Here is a 22,037-nt window from a genome sequence, read left to right on the forward strand (position 1 = left end):
TTGGTCCCTCCTGTACCTTATTTCTTTGTCCCTCACTACTGCCCCATGCAGCTGAGCTGCCTGCAGAAAGCTGCACTGAGGGGCCCAGGGCAGCTGCCGAGCAGCCCCCATGCGATGCCTGCACACTGGGATGCACGGGGAAAGCCAGCAGAGCTGTGCTTCGTTAGCACCATTCTCAGAGAAGAACTTCTCTCCATTCACTTGGCAATGTTTAATGGGCAAAGCAATGACACCCATGTGAAAAATAGCCACTGGGATTACAGCAAGGTAAGTGTGTATGGCTGCAGCGGGGCACTGCTCACACCTGCGAGCACATGCCGCTGACGTTAATGGAGAGACTTCAGATTTATAGCTGTGTTGGTGGAACAAGAACCAGAGCTAGTATGTCTTTATTTCTTCCCTTTGGTCTGCTCTGGGTGTGATCAGGGCTAGCCACTGAAGTTCAACAAAACCTATGGCTGAGATGAACCAAAGCTCAGCATTGGTGATGACCAGTAGTATCTTTCTATAGAAACTGATTTTACCCCCTCAGTTCCTTACCCTGTTCCAAAAATACTCAAGAAAATATAAAACCTAAGGTTCTGGAATGGCAAAAAATGCTACAAGACAAAAAACCCCCCAAAACTAACAGGTCTTCTCACACACAGCTGCCACTATTGAAAGAGAGGGCTTTAATCTAAACACCTTCAGCAAAACCTGCATGCAAGAACTGACTTAAGCAAGTGGCATAAACCCCTCAGGAACTTGCCTAAAAGAAACAAAGCTCCAGCTCTAATAACCACATAAATTTTTCATAAGCAATTTAAAAAATGTTCCTTTTCCTTGTTTTGTGATGATGAGCTATAAAGCTGACTGCTACAATAATTACTGAAAGATGGCGTATTATGTTTTTGTTTGATATAAAATGACATACAGAAACAGGCTGGAGGTGATGAAGTCACCCGCACTTGGCCACAACCACATGCCCCATTTTGAAGGAAGGAAGATTGGCTGGAATGAAGGGATCCAGCAGCCTGGAGTCCATGGGGACAGGTGGTTGCCAAAACACCAAACAGTAAAAGAGCTGATTTCTCCCAAGCTATAATGTAAACAGGAGCACATGGTGCCCTAGGAGCACAGAAATTGTCCCAGAAAGCACATTTTCTGTGCCCTGGATGACCCACAAGCCACTTCAAGTGAAAACAAACATCAAGCTAGATGTGTTCTCATCAAAAAACAGCCAAGGAAGGAAGCACAGAATGCCCCATTTTGGTTATGATTTTTAGGTTTATTAAATCAAACAGGGTCCTACTACAGGTTTACTTTGTTTCCACAGTGCTCTCGTCATGTGCATCTCAGTAAAACTTACCAAGCAAAGATAAAGCCTGATGCTGAGGAGCCCTTTTAGCATATGTTTCATGTAAACATATCCTTGGGAATGCCTTTCAGTTTAGATCAAAGTCCTGCCTTGACCTGTTGAGGTGACTAATGAAGGACAGGGAAGTATTTTTAACTCTGCGGCTGGAGCTGTAGGTGCATCCCAGAAGGGAGATGTGTGGTGGCAGTGGTACCAGTCTATAAAAGGGACAGCCAAAACAGCCTGGCTTTGAGCTTGTGGGGCTGGGGGCAGTGACCTGGCTCTGCAGGAGCCCTCTCAGCCAACTCCCCAGACAGGGACACCTCTGTGGGGAATGGGATGTTAATTTTTAGATGGGGGGTTGATGCAAGGCCAAGGTCAGCAGGCACTGGGGAGGTGACATACATTGTGCACCCTGAAGGAGGTGGTGGCATTGGGTCCTGGCTCCACTGCTGGTTGGGAATCATCCACCCATGCAGCCCGTAGCTGGCAGTGATCCACTCCTGGCACGGAAAAACAGGGACCTAAAGCCAAACTTTCAATTCCCTATTTCAACATCTGCACATGTGACCCAGAAAAGCTCCTTTGGAGCTACCTGTTACTTGGCATCCCAGAAAACCATATTTAAGAGCTGTTAGTATGAATTATGAAATTAGTGTGACTGTAAGGGTCTAATTCTTGGCACCCAAATTATGAAAATCCAAATTTTATCTAATCCATTGTGGAGAGTTCTCCTTTTCAGCCTTTGCCAAGTTTCTTTCCAAATGTGGCTACATGTCATGTATTTCATTTTAATTTGTGAGACACTTTGAGGGGGGCTAAATGTTACTTGCTATTAATACGGAATGCTAGGAGCATTTTTTAAACAAATATTATGAATAGGAAAAGAGAAAAAGGGGAGTGTGGGAGGGAGTGGAGACACAGCATCTTTAACAAAGCAAAAATGAAAACAGTGGAGTATACATAGTTTGTACTGTACTTATTATTATTAATTGGACAAATCAAATGAAATGTGACCAGCTTTCCAAGGAGCCCACTGTGTGAGTCTTACAAGTACATGCATTTCTCATCCCCTGACACCCTAGAGATTTAGGGATAGGTTGATTTACAGCCACTGGCTCAAGCTAATTCTCTTTTATGGGCTTTATTTCAGTAATATGGGTAGCACTAAATTCAATCATGAATCCTGTGCTGGTAGTTCAGTTATAAGTGATGATGCTCTGTCAGTGCTGTCTATGCACCCTCACTAGTGTGGTCTCCATGCACACGCACACCTCCAGCCCAGCTATGCTCTCCACCCTCGCTCCTACCCAAAAGCAAGGGCCCTGGGGAGGGACCCCAGCCTGCAGGGGGGACACTGCTGTGCTCACAACTGAGCTATGTCTTCATGGAGAAATGTTTAATGACAATATCATTCGCACATAGCATGAGGAACAAAGTTCTTGAGATGGGAGTGATATCCTGAGCAAGTTCCTCCAGCTGCTCCTGCTGGAGCAGGAGGCAGCAGTTTTATTCCAAGGGATCTGGCTGCTGTACACATTGTAAAAGAAGAGATTAAGTGAATTAAAAACTGTTCTGCTTAGAGGAAAAGCTGCAACACCTTCCTTACCATACAAACACCACTCATCTACCCCAGGCCCAGTTCTTCCAGTGCCCTGTCAGAACAATCCATGTCTAAAATAATGACAAAGCAAATGACTATGGCCAAAAGAGGGATCCCAGACAGACAGCATATCCAGAAGAGATGTCAAGAACTCCATGAGGTCTGTCCACTTTTCATGCTTAATTTCACATGAAAGATGCTTAGCTGTGACAGTGGTGGGGGGCAGTGGGAAGCAGGGAGGCAGTGATGTATTCAAGCAGCTTTGCAGGAAACAGTGATGTAAAATGGCAATAAGCCACAGGAGCTCTTTCAGATGACATCTCATCTATTGTTAGCCATCCAAAATGCACATCTCATGCCTCCTGCTCTGCTGTAGTCCATGTGGTGCTGCAGGTTCCCACTCATCCCACCTGCCTGAGGCAGAGAGGCGTTGCTCACAGAAGATGCCTCACTCCCTCTGTCAACAGATGCTTAGGTTGAAAACTTATGATTAAATGAATTACCTTAATGTTAATTAATTGTTTGTCTTAAAGTTACCTTTAAAGTTAGTCTTCAAGTTACTAAAGAGGCAGCTAACTTTTTGACTGTTCAAATGATGAAACAAATCTCTCCCTTGCTGTGTTTAGCTCAGATAAGGATACTGCAAGCCCTAAAGAGTTAATATGTACAGTAAGCTGAGAATGAGGGGTTCCAAGACAACAATCAAGAGTTTTAAGCACAGTTACATAAAAGAACTGAGCCATAAATAGAGTGGCAGACTTTCCCATTTGAGGTTGGTTTGGGCTAAAAAGATTTCAAAGGATAAGCTTTCTTTTCGTCTTTAAAAAAATAAAAGACCAACAGACAACAAATTTCTTATCTTTGATGAGATGTGAGATTACATTCCTTTTAACTTCAAGTTTTATGATACACTGTCACAGCAAAGGGGTGATGAATCTTCTGTGTAGAAACTATTCCCAGCTGTTGACAAAACCACGATCACCAGCAGCTTGTCCTGGCCGAGTGCTGTACACAGTCTCTGCAGCCAGATTTAGAGGAAAGGAGCTGCTGCATTTGTCCAACTCAGGAGGCCAGTTTTACAGATGGGCTTTGCTGGGGTACATGGAGAACTAACTGAATTTAACCTAATCCACCAGTTTTCTGGAGTTGAGTTGGGGTTCACCTAATTTCTAAATCTTAATAGCTCACATATTTCTTTGAACATTTTTCCTTCACTTTTTTCTTTGACGTCACATGAATATAGCCAAAGTTATGCTCTGCACCCCTTGCTCCTGATAGCTACTGTTTCCTAGGATCACAGAGGAGATGGGTTTTGTAGCCTCTTGTTTGATGCAACTGGTGGAGAAGGAGGAGTAGTAGGACCATTTTCACAGCACTCCCCTGTTGCACAGGCTTTGGTGAAGGAGCTGTGATGGGTGGGACAGAGCAGTGATACCACTGGGGACAATGGGCAATGCTGGCTGGCTGGGTCTCCAGAGGCTGGTGTGGAGAGACACAGCATATTAGTGGCACCCTACCAAAACTTGCACATCTGTTTGCTCTCAGACAGAGCAGTGCCAAGAAATGCCACTATGATTTTGCATGGAAGAAGCTTCTCAGGCTGAAAGCACATCCACATTCACAGGGGACAGGGCAAGTCCTGATGCCTTGAAAGGCATTGGAGGCAGCTTGGGCTAGATGTGCAGGGTGAGTTTCTGATGGCACAGGCAGTGAGCAATGGAACTGACTTGCCCATTGCTGGAAATTTAATTAAACAGGTTAGAGGACTATATTGGGAGCAGTGGTTGGTCTCCTGGGGCAGTGGGACTGACTAGCAGGGAGCAGAGCCCACAGGTACTCAGAAAATATATCTCTATAAAATACATGACATGGTCCAGAAAACAATGTTTCTAGCATCACTAATACATCTTTCTTCTCCACTGAGGCCATTGCAGCTGTGAGTAATAAATATGTCTACCTAAGTAAATGACTATCTTTGATTTTATTAATAATTACAGAACTGGGAGGACGACATGGGGCTGCAGTGTCTTCAGTTTGACTCTTCCCCTAAATTGCACCAGAACACATTTATGCTGTTCACAGGGAAAAAAAAGTGCCAAGTTATTTATTGCTCTTTGAGTCTCACTGCCAACACTGACACCACGTTTCTTTTCCACCCTTTTGGAATGATACTCTCTTTACTTCTTGCTCTAAAGTTCTACCAGTCACAGCTATTTTTCCAGGCCATGCAGGATTCACAGATCTCTATATGCAGGTCACAGGCATTTCAATGGCTACAGGCTTGACTTTCAAGGAGTAACTCCTGGAGATGTTCATTTTAAAGTAATAAAAGGCTGAAATTCTGCAAAATATATGAGGAGCTCGAGCAAGACTAACACATAATACTGCCATAAGTTGATTCCTCCCATCAGTGGGAAACAGCAGGCTGTTATGTTGAAATTTCTGTTCTCCTTTTTTTATATTTTTGAACAGCAACCATATTTGCAAAACACCTTTTGCTTGCAGTTCATTAACAGAAATAAAAGTGTGTGTGCTGGGAGTTGGTTGTGTCCTGACCACCCTGCAATGGAATTGACAGCTGGATGCTGGAGATCTTTCACTTCTTCATTTTGACAAATGCTTTCTGACAGGCAAAATCTGAAGTCAGTGTGTCAGAAATGCATCCCCCGGGTCTCTTCCAAGGAACGGTGGCAGAGTGGGGAGTCTGAGGCACATCTAAGTGATTGCTGCCTGCTGAAATGTATTCGGAGCTCTCTGGTCTGGAAAAGAGGTTCAGCATGTCATAAGAACAAGCTGTTCAGTTCTTACCGAGCATTTTGGCCTGGACAGTAATAATATAAAAACTCTGTCATACTGTATATAACCTTATCTTGTCAAACTGCCAAGGCATGTGTGCTGTGCTTATCATCCCAGTCTTAGAGTGCTTCGGCTGAGAAAATAATTGTGGTGGTGTCACCGGGAGAGCCTCAGAGTGCGGGGCAGGATATATTGGAAGAGAGAATATCTTTTATTAGACCAACAGACAGAGCTGAAGAAATGTGAACAAACCACCCCTTCCTCAGAGCTGAAAAGGGGCTGTGGTCTTTCCACCTCTTCTCATGCTGACGTCCTCTGCTCTCCTGGATACTTTTTTCAGACCGTACAAGAGATTAATATAGTCAGACTACAGCCAGAACAGTCGTTCTGGATCTGCATTGGCTCCTTTTGCTATGTCAGTCCTAAAGAAAGCTCCAGTTTCCTTAAGGCTTGCTTTCTGCAACTATGCCCATCTGTGTAAAGACAGTATTAGCTCTTCCTTCATTTGCCTCAGTGGGAAAAGCCACTTCAGACCAGAGAGCAAATGACGGCATAGAGAAATGAGAAAATAAAGTCACAATATACAATATTCTATTCAATATCTTGACCTGGTACACTGTGATTTTGTGATCTGCCTCCGCTTGCAGAGCTCTCGAGCTTGCAGAGAGCAGCAGGCAGCTCTTCACAAGTGAAGAGCTCTTACAGCCTCACCGGTGGGTAAACTCGGGAGCAGTCGATGCAGCCCAAGCAGGGTCTCATTGGGTTCACCAGCCCACACTGCACAAGTGGCTCCAGAGTGCATGGGTCTGGGGTCCAGCCGCGCCACGCACCTTCAAGCTGCTGGCTGGGGAGCATCCCCCGTGGGCTCCGGGATGTGCCACCTCCTGCTGCCTTCCCAAAAGGACAGGGAGGGCACAGATGTCCCGTCTGTCCTGCCTGTCCCCGGGAGATCTGGCTGCTGTCTGTAGGCAGCAATGACAGCTGAGTGTCTCCATGAGTCATCCCACCCAGCACCCAGATCTGTGGGAGCTTGCACTGGGAGTAATAGCTGGGTTTATTTCAGTAACCAGGTTGTGCAAGTAATTCCTCTAAGAATTCCTCTTCTCCTTGTCATCTTTCAGGGTGTTTTTCTCTCTCTCTCCTTAGACTTTATCTACACAGTTTTTCTTACTGATTCAGACATGCATGCTAGGAGGAACTACTAGGAGATCAGCAGGAGCTTTCATTTTGATGCAGTTGTATTCGTGTAAACTTAAGAATAAAACACAGCAGTGTAGTGCAGTGTAGTGCAGTTACACTACTATGCAAAGTAGATGCTACCTGATCCTTCAGCTATGGCTAGTCTCTGCCAGTACAGCCATATAAGAAAGTCTTACCTCAGACTGATGGAGCTGAGATAGTAAAGACAATACATATACAGCCTGTGCAGTCAGGTTGGTGCTTTCAGAAGCACAGATAATTTTATTTCAGCAGAATAGTAAGCAAAGACAGGAGATAGTCTAGACCCACCTGCTGTAGATCTGGCACGTATACTGCTAGTAATGCACAAGCAGGGTGCTTCTTACACTGGCCTGGCCAGAAGGTGATCCCCCTTTGAATGAATTTGCTCATGGCACTACACAGTTACAGTTCTTTCAGAAATACTGTCCTGAGCTCACACACCCCAGGTGCAACGATGGAGAAATGCCTGTGGGACCGTGCTAGCACCCATCGCCCAGGGAGTAGCATCCAGCCCAAAGTAGCATCCAGCCCAAAGCATAGCAGAGACACCTCTGTGAGCATAAGAAGTTACCGGAAGGACTCTGTTGCCTGTGTAAATGCACATGAAATTTCATACATGTGTGTATCTGATGGCAATACCTTTATTTACTGCAGTGGGTATGGCATGCCTCACTGGTTGCTGTTACTATTCCCTTAGAGGTCCAAGTACTGTTCATCAGTGGTTTAGGCCATACAAAGGTTTGTTTTTCTATTTCTTTATCCAATGTGTCTATTTCTTTAAGCATCTGTTTCCCAAATGTATCCCTCTCATTCTGCACTGGGAACTGGCTCAAAACTAGCCAGGGGGTTTGATAGATAGATTACATCCAGGACTCTAATTCAGAAAAGAATTTAATAGAGGCTTGAAGGTGTGGGCTGCCTCTAATCAAAACAGTGTTTTGAGGAGATGATAGAGCCAAATTCTGACAGTGCCTGTATCTGAGAGAGGAAGGATAGTTCTAGAGAAGCAGTGGGAGCTGTGCAAGACGGCTTCACTTCCCTCTTGCACATGGATTTTATAACGTTAGCAGGATGCTTTGCCTCGGTTTCCCCATCTTTACATCAGACAGTTGCTGGGTGGGTCTTAACATCAAATATTCATTGCCTAGATACTGCAAGACTTCATTCACCACCGCTGGCAAAGTACTTGGAGTAGAAAGTGCTCCAGGCATGCATAGACATATCTTGATGTTGGCTGAAGTTTTGGGCAGGGAACGTAAACTGCACCACTCTTGGTACAACCCTGGTGTACATTAAGTTCTCCTGCTTCCCCTTTCACATCGTTGCAGCCACGTATGCTAAGACTCAATGCAATTCTTTATGGACTGCCAAAGAAACAAATTATTATGCACTACAAAATGAAACTGGCATTTTTAATCTAAAACACATGACATCAGTATTACATGTGGAACCAGATACCATCAAATCACATGCCACCTCATAAATATTCAGGCTGGTGGGGCAAACGAAATGAGCAGTGAATTGCTGGCCAACAATGCTCCCTGGGGTCTACTGCTTCGCAAAAGACTCTTAGGCAATATCCACTTTGAATAACCCATGAGGAGCTGACTCTACGGCGCTTGCAGGTTTTCTTGGGAGGCTGTAAGAAGAGAACTTTTTGCGTCAGACAACTGGGGTAGAGGTGTGCATCCAGCACAAGGGCCATGGGATGGGACAAAGGAGCCACTAGCAGGAATAAGACTAATAGAAAGAGCAAACTAATTTGGCTTGAAATCCTGCAGGAGTGTGTGGCTGTTCAGCATCACACTGCTAACCTGCTGGTACATGTGGAAGAGTGTGAAAGTGCCTGTTTGCTACCCCTTCCCTAGAGCATCCTTCAGAACACAGAGGGGCTGCTCAGCTTCTCCCAGAAAGCAACACCTCTGGTATCTGCTGGGGGAGGATGGGGCTTCACATTTACCTCACCAAGAACTCAGGAAACTCACGCACAAGTTGGAAGGTGTGGTTTGGTTTCCTGGAATCAGTGCCCAGTGCAACTCCCCTCCAAAGAAACTAACCTGAATAAGCTTAGCGTTTGATTAAAATAAGAAGGTTCACCAATTTTAATTTCTTTTTTTTTTTTTTGGTGGTATTGGAAAGAAAATAGTTTTCAGAGAAAGAACTTATCCAGAATCCAAAATAGCTTGGTACATTATCTCTCTGCACACCCTCTGTGAGAAACTCTATTTAAACCCCATTATTTACATAATTCTAAGAATAGACTATTCCACTGTTAGTATCCATCCATCCTTCATTTATTATGGGCTCACCAAATATTTGGTCTCTTTTTTCAGAATATGAAAAGGATTTAAAGTCAGACAAGTCTTACAGCATAACTAGATGCAAAGCTTATGGAAGATTTGGAAAGCATATTTATTATAAGGCACTTAAAAAATGCTCCTAGGGATGGTTGAGGCCAGCATTTCTGTAATAACCTGTATGCTGGAAGTGATATGCTGTAGTAATAACTGTTTCCTGATTTTTATGCTTTACTAGTGAAGGACCATTCCCCAAACTCAGAGCTTTCCAATGAGCAGAGCTGCATAGCCTCTGCAGCCCAGCATCCACACATCAGGTAGATGGTGTGTCTCTGCAGCTTGGACACTGGAGAGCGGAGCTGGGCAAAAGTATGGTTTGAGCTAAAACTTAATGCCAGAAAACTTGTTTCATTTGATCTTGAATGATCTGGCTGGGATTTTGCAGACACTTCTACTGTCGCTGTGTGTGGCTAGAGGACCAGGAGTGGTGGTACGAGATCCTGTAGTGTTGGGCAGGAGACCCCTATATGAAGCCAGGACCTGCTTGGGTAGGACCTTTATGTGGGTTTGAGGGACATGCTTATCTGCAGAGTTCAATAAATAGTGTACGCAGCTATATTGTAGGGCTGCAGGGGAAGCCAAAGTGAAGACAATCCTCCTGGCATTGCCCACAGAACAACTTCCCCACAGGCTAACCACCAGAAAGGGGTGTAGCACGCAGAAGATGCCTTGATAGAAACACTGGAAGCACAAAGGGTGGTTGTGGTGGCCCAGAGGACACTGCATCTGACCCTGGGCTGGGATGTGCTGCATGTCTGCCATCTGCACAGCCACAGCCAGAAGAAGGGGATTTCATTTCCCTTCTTATAAACAGCAAATTTTCAACTGTAATGAAAAACGTGCCCCATGAAGGGTGAAACACCAGAAGAGGGGGAACAAGAACCCGTTCTTCATAACTTTTATGGTATTTAGGGCCAGCCCATAGTGTTTGGACAGCTGGGGCTGGGAGCAGGGTGTGGGGCAGTGCCCAGCCACCCCTCCCCCAAGGAGACTTCTGCCCTCCTGCAATAGCTCCCTCTCCATCTCCCTTTCTAGAAGTGCACACTCATTCATAATTAACAATAATAAGGTGATTAAGGTGCACAGCAATGAACTCACTACTAGAAATCACAGCAAGGCAAAAGAATTAAGCTTGCTTCATCTACATTTTACCCTTCATTTTACATTCAGTAATTACAAGTGCAGGAAGGCTCTCTGTCTTCTTCCCACCTCTTGATACCATTTTTTAAATGCAAATATTTTCCTCTCTGCTGCAACTGTACAACAAACCTCCGAGGGGGGAGAGTGGTCGTAAATACAAAGGGGAAATAGATGACTGCTGGGAGATAGAGGGCTGTGTGAATGCGCAAACTGAGAGGGGGAAAAAGGAAAAGCAAAGAATACTCCTGCCTTGTTTTGTTTATACTGAGCTGGGGTTTATTTGTAGCAAGGGACAGCAAGTCATTTACAGGCAGAGATGTGGTAATTTTGAAATTGACAGTGCCTTTGTGAATACTCAGTTGTATTTCTAATAAATACATCTAGTACAAATCAAGAGAATGGAGGTGACTCTTTTATAAATATGGCTTTTTGCTGTTCACACAGACCTCTGGTTTTTATCCTTTTCCCCACACAATGAAGGACAGTTAGTGTTATATTTTGCCCTCCCCACTGGTACAACAGAGAGAAACTGAAAATGAAATTTTATGTAAAGAAAAATACTAAATGGAATGGAATAACAAATACTAGATTTCCATCACCTTTAACAAGCGCAGAGAGGATTATGAAGGTTAATAAGGACATATTTGAGATCGCCTGCTTATCCTGAGCTCCATTTGCAGCCAGTTAGCCAGTGCAAATGTTGATTAATTCAAGTGGGAAGAGCATGACCTATTATGATTGCACATGATGAGAAGCAAGAGGAGAAATGTAAGAAATGACAAGATATATGCTGTGCCATGATGGTTCAATTTGCTGTATTTTTTATTACTCCCTCTCACCAGCACTTTTTCTTAGGCCGCATCTATAGACAAACTTGCTTAACTGCAGTTCAGACCAAGGCTCTCTCCTTTTCCCTGCCCATGGGCACTTGGAGGCTGTTCTGATCAGGTAGGCTGTGAGCATATGATTTATGGGGGTTTCCCCAGTTATCCTTCAGGTACCGAAGCCAAACATTAAGCACATCTCAGCCTGTCTCTGGCTAGGGGGAAGGAGGACATTTGGTGAGAGGACCTATGGTCCAGAACTGTTGTTCCTACAGGGTCAGCTTTGGGTGAGGCAACACCCGTACCCTGGCACATAGCTGCTTGAGAAAGGGGAACACACACAAGAGTGTGGGTTTTATTCGTAGGTATCACGGTGCTGATGAGGCTGTTGTCAGCTCAATCCTGAACCTGGCTAACTTTGCCCTCAGCCAGCCCAAGAGTGTGGTGAGGAACAGGGACAATGGCCTGCAATATATTTCTGCTTGCAATAAGGACAGCGAAGCTTGCATGGCACTCTGAAAGCATCCTACGTTGCTGATGGTGCTAGAGTGAGCATACAGCTGGAGGCTGGTGCCTGCACACTGTCACTTGGGAAGCTGGTAATTCATTATCCTGAGTATAAACATCATTATTATGTAAAGGAACACGATGGGTCTACCCCTCCCTACACAGGCACACATGCACACGGTATCTGTCCAGCAAAGCTGTTTATTTCCAGTGACTTCAGAAACAGAGTCTCTGCGAAAATCTGGGTGCAGGGTGAGGCTGCAGCTTTATGCTCAGTTTACCCTGATGACGAGAGGGATAGCTTGGTCCCCTGTCCCCATCCCACCCTGTTCCCTGCTGCAGTAGAGGGGAATGAGGAGCAGCAGAAGGACTGTTGGGCTATTAACAGCTGCCAGGTTTTCTTTTTAAGCATTTCCACAGCTTGGTAACATGGCACGGTGGGTTCTGGTAGAAATAAAGTCCACCTCTGTCTGTGGCAAAATTTACTGCAATACTTGTAATATTTCCATTTGGCAGTGGTGACATCACACACACCTAGTATGGAAAGTGTGCTTTTTTTCCTGAATGATTCCATTACACACTGGCCCATGGGCTGCCTGACCAATTAAAACCAGCGGGGAAAACTGCAAGTTTCACTCAGAATGTCCTTGTTTTTTAACCTGCTACTAGGTTCTTAAATAAAACAACCACACAAGTCTCTAGAAGACATCTGATGTTGAATTGTCACTGCTCCAAGGATCCACCTACCTCTGTCAAAGACTTAAATTGTCCATATCTTCTTCAAGATTTGTTTTTAATCACAGAATCATAGAATGGTTTAGGTTGGAAGGGATCTTCAAAGGTACCTAGTCCAACTCCCTTACAATAAGCAGGAACATCTTCAACTATATCAGGTTGCTCAGAGCCCCGTCCAACCTGGCCATGAATGTTTCAAAGGATGGGGCATCAACCACCTCTCTGGTCTGCTTTTCACATAAGGTTTCCTTGCAGAGGATGAGACATGCACAGGGTGAGCCCTTCTATGGACATCCTTGCCTGAAGTACAGGGGACATGACTTTTTGTTGTCTTATGCAACAAGTTAAATGTGTTTTAGTTTGAGGAAAGGAATCCTAATTAGATTTTGATCCTGGGGGTGGGTCATGCCCATTAGCCAGCTCCAAGAATTTGCCTCTCTGTTCCTGGAGATTAATACACTGACAAGCACAATTCTCCTAAATAACAGAATGTTTATTTGCTGGTTTACCTGTTTTCTTTTAATAAAAAGGGCTTAAAAAGTATAAGATACTGGTCTAGTGGTGCACATTTGCTGACTCCAGTGGGGAACATGGAGTACCTGGGGTTTGACAGCTTCAGCAGGTGTTTTCCAAGTGTGAAGTGTTCTCAGAAGTGATGATGCCAACTACCCAAATTACAAGATATTCACTCTTCCTTCATCAAGTGATGTGGCTGCCTGTCACCTTCATGTCTCAGTGCACCAGACACTATCACATTTCTCATGGTAGAATTGGATGCTTCATACTGGGATGCAAACAAGACAAACCTCAAAATGAACTCTAGCAATGTGTGACTCATCCCAAAACTTCTCATCAGTGAAATGAATGATGAGGAACTTCTGGTACAAAAGAGCTTTCTTAGTGGTGGCACACTGCCTAGAAAGAGCACAATTTCCAAAACAGTTGTGGACCTTAAAACTCCAGAATGCAGATGTTCCTCAGAGATGTTAAATTGGAGACCAGATATACTGAGTGGTGAATGTTTTAATTCAGAATGTACTACTCAGGGAAGAGCTGTGATTTTGAAACCCTGTCATTTGGTCAATGCTGCAGTAAATTATGAGCTAATATATTTTGTTAAAGACCAATTCACCACCAAGAAAAGTTAATCAAAAGGAATTTAAACTTTTATGGTAATTTTCAAATCCCATTTGGGTTGCGCTATTCCAAAATCAGTTTGTTGCTTTGCTCCAGAGCTGGATGAGGACACTTGGGGAATGGCATGAGTTTTCTGGAGCTGGCTGAATTGAGTGCCTTAAAACTTCCAGAGTCAATTCTCTGTAATTTTGGTATCCAATAAGCAGTCACACTTCAAATTGTGATTATTTGTCTGAATTTGAACGCACAACAAGCATCCTGGATGTAACACACAAATTCCCCCAAGTAATCACAATTTTTTCAGAAAAGCCTTAGAGGTGATGTCGTGGTTTGAGCCCAGCCAGTAACTCAGAACCACGCAGCCGCTCGCTCACTCCCCCTCCTTATTCCTCCCCCTGCTCCCGGAGGGATGAGGAGGAGAATCAGAAGAATGTAACTCCCACGGGTTGAGATAAGAGCAGTCCAGTAACTAAGGTATAATACAAAACCACTACTGCTACCACCAATGACAATAATGATCAGGGAAATAACAAGGGGAGAGGATACAATTGCTCACCACCTGCCGACCGATACCCAGCCCGACCCGAGCAGTGATCTGGGCCTTCCGGGTAACCCCCCCGGTTTATATACTGGGCATGATGTGCCATGATATGGAATACCCCTTTGGCCAGTTTGGGTCAGGTGTCCTGTCTCTGCTTCCTCCCAGCTTCCACCTCCTCCCTGGCAGAGCATGAGACTGAGAAAGTCCTTGGTCGAAGTAAACATTACTTAGCAACAACTGAAAACATCAGTGTTATCAGCATTGTCCCCAGGCTGAAAGTCAAAAACACAGCACTGCACTAGCTACTAAGATGGAAAAAAATTACTGCTACTGCTGACCCCAGGACAGGTGAGCATACCTGTTATTGAGTCACAATTCTCAGCTCCAGAAATGAGTTCAAAGCATCTTTATTTAGCTCTGTTTTGATAAGAATGATTCAAATTTTCATAGTGGAACATTGTACCTTGTCAGCCCAGTCATCCAGAGACTGGTGGCAGCTGAAGGAGTGGCAGTCCATGACAGATGGCTTTCCCTTCTTGCAGCTTCCAAACTTATGTCTAATATTGCTTCTGCAAATTGCATCCCCTCATATTTCTATTCATTCCATGTCTCATCCTGGCCTACCAGAGGGTTCCTCAGTTTCTGTGGCTTCTGTTTTCTTCAAGAGCTTCTCAATGCCCCCATCAAGGTTCATGATATAACTCTTCAAGGTTGCAGAAGAGGCCTCCAAACGTGCTCTATGATGCAGGAATATACCTAATTACTGAAAAAAGACAGGGCTTGGGCCTGAGATCGTGTGGGGACAAATTAGACTGTTGGTTTCTGGGATTATTTTAATAAATCAATTCCCAATATTTAAATTACAACTACCAAAGTGTCAAAGTATGTACTTTATACATTTGCTGATATGCAAAGCCATCATTTCCTTAGAGAACCAGACCACCTCCGAAACACTCAGTGGGCATGAACACTGGACCTAAAATATTTCGAGGGGGATTGATATACCTGGTCAATGGGTAGGGATATGATGGAACAAAAAAATCTGGAGGAATAGCCAAAATCAACAATCTACTCGGTGAACACATAGCTCTTTCCCTTCCAGTCATGTTTGGTGGCTGCTTTTGGGTAAGTGGCACCCCTCCATGTCTGGCTGGCCAGCATGTTGGGTGGAGTGGGAAAGAGAGGGGACTGCAAGGCCAGGACAGAGCCATTGGAAGAGAGACCAGTGTCTATTTCTTGCCTAATTTTTGCTCTCTGAAGGAGTCCAGAGGCTGCCTTCACCTTGGGCCCCTCATGTAGGAGCTGCTTAGGGCTTCACAGCCACAGTCATGCCAATGTAGATGTGGTTTTGTTATCTTGTTATTATACTGGTTTTGGCCACTGGGTGTTTGGGACTGCTGCAGAAGATAAGCATTATGACCCTTTTTTTTTATGCCAAGTGGTTTGCAATCTCTTTGCTTAACTTGTTGGCTGCACAGTGCAAATCAGTTGAATATTCAGAGCTGAGTGATCTGTGCTGAGGCCAATGGTTGCTTTACCCATCCATAGTCAGAGGTCAACTAGGTAGGATTACTTTTATTGTATCCTATGACATTTATGACATTCTTATGTCCTATGACATTCGTGACATTTTCTTATGTCCCGTGACTCTTATTCCTTTTGCTTCTGCATGGGGCTGCTTAGCCCTCTTGGTCTGCACTTACCTCTGAATTACATGCAAGTAGCCTAGCTATCAGAAAAGACAGATCACTGCAAAGTTGATGGATACGAAATGTGAGTCAGGCCAATTGATTTGATTTAGCCTGCTTATCACAGTGGTTGCTACTTTGGGGCTGACTTTAGATGTGACTCATGTACTAGTACTTGCAAAAAACCTACCTTGAAAATATTTTGATAGGATATCTCAAGTAGTTGGCAGTGTTTCTGTTAATGCTGTATCCTGTGACTGCCAGCTAACCTTTGCAAACAGCGCAGAGCGAGTAGAGAGGAAAAAGAGAATTCAAACTTATTTTGCCAAAGCTGAAATGCGTGACATGAGCTGACACAGAACCACTGCTCTGCCTGACCAGCTCCATGTTGCGCTTCCCCTTGTGAGGACACCTTGCACTCCAGAAACAGTCTTTCATGAGGTGGGCATTTTGGCAGGTAACAAATTGCTGATTAACATGAGCTACCTACATAATTAATAACGAGCCTCAAATTAAATGACTGGGGAACTAATTCAGGTCAGAATCTGTTAAGTTAAATGAAGGTTACTGGGGTTATGGATGCTGATCTGCAATGGAAATTATTCAGCATGAGAGGCTGGAAATCAGGTTGGTGTGTGAGATCTGAACACAGCACTTCTCCAGTCAGAGCAGTTTCCAGGCAAACAGAACTGAAATTTCAAAACGTGATGATGAAGGTGCTCTGCAAGCGATTATGACTGCTGTCCAGTGAATTGAGCTGATGCACTGGTGTCCCTGGAGCAATGCTATTGCTGTTGCATCAAGATCTGATGCCCCGACCTTCAGTAATCTTCATCATCCTATTTTACAATCTCAGCTGGTGTTTTGAAGCTACTTGATCTAACGAAACTACTATAAGCTGTGAATGGCTGGCTGCAGGCAGCCCACACAAGGGGCACCGTGCTTGCCATGGGGGCACAGCTGGCTAACCGATCACTTGTACTCTTCCAGGACAGGTTCTTCTTTTTCTGGTGTCTGAATTTAATAAGGGAAAGCAGGCAAATAAAGTATCTGGTCTGATAGTTGGTAATCCATTGGACATCCAGAAGATTATGAGGAGTTGAAAACAGTTCAATAAGCAGATTTTACCACACTGTGTCCTCATGGTTGGAAAACTGTTTCTACTTTCCATAATAATTTCCCTCAAGTGTCCCCAGCCTTCCAACATCTCAGTTGTTTAGGAATCATAACATGTGAGTTGCTTGGGTAACCAAAATCTGCCTGACCCCTACATCCAGCTGCCTGGGAGACTCCATGTTCCAGGATGTGGATCAGTCCTAGAAAGAAACCTTGGCCAGATGTGACATGGCTTCTCTGCCACAGGCTCCAGCAAGGTGCTCACAGTGGCTGAGAGCCGTGTAAGCAGACTGCTCATGTCACTACATGAGGAGGAGACTCACATTGTGGTTTCTGGCCAGGGTGAGTCTATGGGGCAGCAGCATTTAACATTTGCACTCCTGCACACCACAAAAAAGGGTGCTGTTTCCAAATGGTCGCAAACCCACAGCACAAAGGTCTCACTCTCCTCTCATGTTGCCTTTTGCTTAGGCTGCTGGCTGGGGAGCACCAGCCCTACGGATAAGAATAAGCAGGACCTACCTGCCTGAAAAGCTTTCTGAGAAACAGTTGATATGTGCATCCCATCAGCTCAATCCACTGCAATTTCCACAGGGTGCTGGCTCTGGTCACAGTTTCTTTTTACTCACGTTTTTTAATTCGTGCAAGTTTCTGCACCCATAAATGTGATTTTCAGTCTGGGCTCTGAAATTCGGGCTAAAGACACATGCTCAAGGTTGAACACTGCAACACACACTGATAGGAGGGACTGATACATTTGGCAACATTTGGTATCATTTCACTGCTTAAAATGACATAGGTCTCAGCTACAAGCATTAGGAGATACGTCCTTGGAGACACCAAAGACCAGCTACACCAACAAGCTGTGTACAACAGAAGTAATCATCCTCTGGAAGGGAACCAGAGACAAGCTAGCAGATTACCTCCCACGAGGTCACTGCGCCCTCCCTCTGGAAGTTTCATTACCGCTCAGGTCAACCTGTAGGAAAGGACCCTCTCTGTGCTGCTTCCCAGCCCCTCTGCTTGTGGCGGTTTCAACGGATGTGAGGTTTTGTCCATCCTCTTTGAGAGCTCTTCTGGACTCAGCCTGGACCTGCAGTTCTTTGCCTTGCCTTCATTATGGGTCCTGGCCTCCATGCCATCCTCCGCATACTGTTCCAGTGAGGAAGTGCTAGCCTTGTTTGAGAGATGGGAACACAGATCCTGTATCATTTGCACAAGACACTGAAAAATCTCTCATGAGGTAGGGAACTGAGTGCAGGGAAATACTCAAGTATATACAGCTAAAGCATTGGATCCTTCTCTCAGCTTTGGTCAGTGCTCAGAAATGAGAATTCTGCAAACTCAGTGGGAAAAGGCATTAACCATTGACTTCACTGAAGTCTCTAGGAGCTTTATTTAAGATTTCACTGGAACCATGGACTTAGCCAGCAAGATCAGTAATAACCAGTACCCCTGCATATAACAGATCCTAAAGCATATTTAGATGTATCTTCTACAGTCATTGCACAATTTTATTAATGTATGCTGGATTTTTAAAGCACAGATGGATGTATGAAAAGAAAATCCCACAGTCCCTATATAGGACAGTACAATGTGAGGTGGCACTCTTGACCCTGCAGCACGTCTGCGTAACCTAGTTAACCTTCTAATGTGTATCCCCAGATACATCACACACTGTGTCAGACTCCTACCCTATTATTATGACTTAAAATCATTGCTGTTTCATTACCAGTAAGTTCGATACTCAAATAAATTTGGCAGATCGCAGATAGCTTTTCTTCCTGACAGATGCAAAACTAGTTGCACATGTCCTCTCCCCATAAAGTGTGGGCTGTCTTACAAATACAAAAGCAAGTAGATGAATTTTAACCCATGTCTGTAATCTCTCCTACCATGAACTATTAAACTATAAGGTACAATGAATAGAAAAATTAACTTCGGGAGCAAAGGGCATGAGCTGCTCCCCTGGTGCTGGACTGGACCCTGGTGCTTTTCAGGACCCCTTTTCTGGTTGTTCTTTCATGCATATTTCAACTGCAATTTCTGATTTGGTGACTGTATGGTGGAATGTTTCAGCCTGACCCCTGAAGATACTGCACCAAAATCTTCTCCTCTCTCTCATTTTCGGAACTGATGTTATCCTGGTCCCTCTTAATTAATCTGATTGCTTGTACTGTGCTACTGCTTCTGCAGTTAGGCTTATAACTGCTATTAGAAGTGTGATGAATCATTTATCCTTTCCTGGAAATGTATTTGAATCTTCTGCAGAATTGTCTCTAGTCCATCTTCTCCCTTCCTGTCCAAAAAATTGCATATGTCTTTGCTGTGCTCCCTGGCTGGAAAGCGTTACTGAGTTCAGGACTGAGCTGCTCTGAGCACAAACTCTCAGAGCTGTTATAACAAGATGTTCTTTTGAAAAATAATCATTTCCCCCACTTTCTCCAAAAAGACATGCAGTGATAAGAGGAAAACTGTGAGCTCCTTGCTCTGGGTGTTTGTCCTGCAGGAGCATTTCAGCAAGGCAGGCTGAGGGCCCATTGCAGTAGGTATTGTATAAGCACGGCGCAGATGGTCCTAATCCAAAGCATTTACAAGCTAATTGCCATGTCTCTGTACTCATTAGTGTGTGGGCGCTTTTCCCAGTCCGAGGTGCAGGGATGTATGTATGCCTGGCCAGCTGATCCACCTAACCACACTGGTACCTCCCTGCTCTGCTTTTGTATCACAACCACTAGTGATGCTGGCTGCAAGCAGCCACCCTCTAGAGCTCTGCTCACAGCTCCTCCATCATCCCAGGGTTGCCTCCTGCACAGGGACCTGTGAACTGCCACACAGAGCTGCTCCATCCCTGACTTTTGCCATGATGCTCATCAAAGAAGTCCTCCTGGGACTGGGGAGGCAGGCAGCCATGAGGATGGACTCTGCTTCACTTGTTCATCCTTGGTATTAATAGCAAGAGACACTTGAAGACCTACCTAGTGGCATGCAGACTAGCCAGGGAGATGCTGTCCCCTGTTACCACCCCTAAAAACATGCATGTTACGTTGAGAAGTGGTAGCAGTAGACAATAGGTGAACATGTGTTTACTTAAAAGGCCAGTTCTTTGCCCATTTTAGAAGGAGAATTTTTTCCAAAGACTCACTTTCCCTCCTTCTGTGTCTTCCATCTGCTATAAGGGCTGCCCTGTTTATCTCTTGGTTTTTTCGTATTTCTAATTTACTTTATCTGAAAAATATGTGCAAGTAGTTAAACGGTGCTAATATATATCCACCAAGGGATGCTGTAAAGTTTTTAAGTGGTGATTGGGTGTTTGGCAGGCAGAAGGCGAATTGCTCTGTCTTTCCATGATCTCACACATCACATAAGGGTGAACAAGGGATTTTCTAAACTGCAAAGTCCCAGTGCTGCTGTCATTCGACAAATGCTGGAGCCATACATTGAACAGCTCCTATTTTTATTGGAAATATTTCACTACAGTAAAAGAGGGTTGAAAAGCAGAATACCATCCAGTTTCTCAGCCCCAGAGGTGGTATTCTCCATGTCAGGGTTGAGCAGTTCTGGAGGATGCTACGGTTGAGGAAGTTTGCATTGCTGTGCGCTACAGGATTTAGTTAGGATATGATTAGTACCAAGGTCTATTTTCCCTTTTTACTCCCCTATGAATCATTTTCTCTTTTTACTGAGCTACATTCCACCCTGCAGGCACAGAAGTTATCGTTCTTCAGTGCCTTCATTCTGGTATTTTAAGAAAAAACCCCAACACATTAATAATATATAGAAGTAAATAACCTCTCTGTGTTGCATAGACCAGACAGATACAGCCCCACAGATTGTTGTATCCTTGCTGTCACCTGTGTTGCTGAGTATCACACACACTCAAGCATCCCCAGGGCTAATAAAAAGGAAAATGTGATACATGGTTATCTTTCACATGCTTTCTGGTTTTAGCTGCTTCCATGCAAAGTGATTTCTCTTCCTTTTTAGCATGTACTGAAACACACTAGCAAGGCATTGGGGCACAGTGGCTGTATTTCAGTGGTTGTGGCTGGAACAGCTTTATGTTGATGCTAAGCGTATGTTTATGTTAATGACACGTAAGACTCATTCCCACAAAGAATCACACTCCAATTAGTCCCATGCATACAAAGCCAAGAGAATTACTCATTGTGCATGGGGTTAAACATGCACGTATCTGGGCAGAATCAAGGCCTTGGCTGGCAGACTGCAGGTGAGCTGCAGTTGCAGGCTGCGTGGTGATGCTGAACCAGTTCATCCCATCCCGTGCCTGTGCGGGCCATGCTGGAGCTCCTCAGATGTGGTTTTGTTGCACAGAGAGCAACCTGCTCCAAGAACCTCGGCATGGGTTTCACATCCAGCATCAGGTGAGTGACAGCCCAGCCTGGCTAGTCTCCCACTGGAGAGGGCTGCATCCCAGGGAGTAGAGCTCCCCAACCACCAGGGCCAAAGGAGAGCTTTCTGCTGCTTCCAAAAAGCCCTGTCTCGGGAGTACACCCAGTAGCCAGTTTGCTGCTCCTTTATTATCCGTGTGGAGTTCCACCTGCTCTCCCAGTCTCTGAGCTGGAGCTGTATAGAGCAGCAGCCTGGGCTGAGGAAGCTCGCTGAGAAACTTTTGCTTGCTATAGTGGAGTGAGGGTGAGAAGGGGAAATGTCAGATCAGATGTTAAATCCTGAGGCTTGCCTAGAAGTGATTTCTCAGAAGGAGGGGAAAAAGAACTTGTTCTGTCTCTTTCTCTCTTTTTTTTTTTTTTAATGGAATCTGGTACATAATGTTCCAAGTTTCCAGCATCTCATACTGTGCATTGCTTCATCCACTCTAAATATCATCTCTTTCTGCAGTCTGGCCTGACATATTCCTCTTAAATTATCTCATTTTGATGTGTACAAATTACAAATGAACTACCATGAAAATGGGTTATTCAAGCCAGAGCAATCAGAAACTAGAGTTTTTCTTCAGTGTCTAAACACAAATTTCCCCATAAGTACCTTTGGTGCTAGAAAGCCGATTTATTCAA

Source organism: Strigops habroptila, chromosome 2, assembly GCF_004027225.2.
Source record: "Strigops habroptila isolate Jane chromosome 2, bStrHab1.2.pri, whole genome shotgun sequence".
NCBI lineage: Eukaryota > Metazoa > Chordata > Aves > Psittaciformes > Psittacidae > Strigops > Strigops habroptila.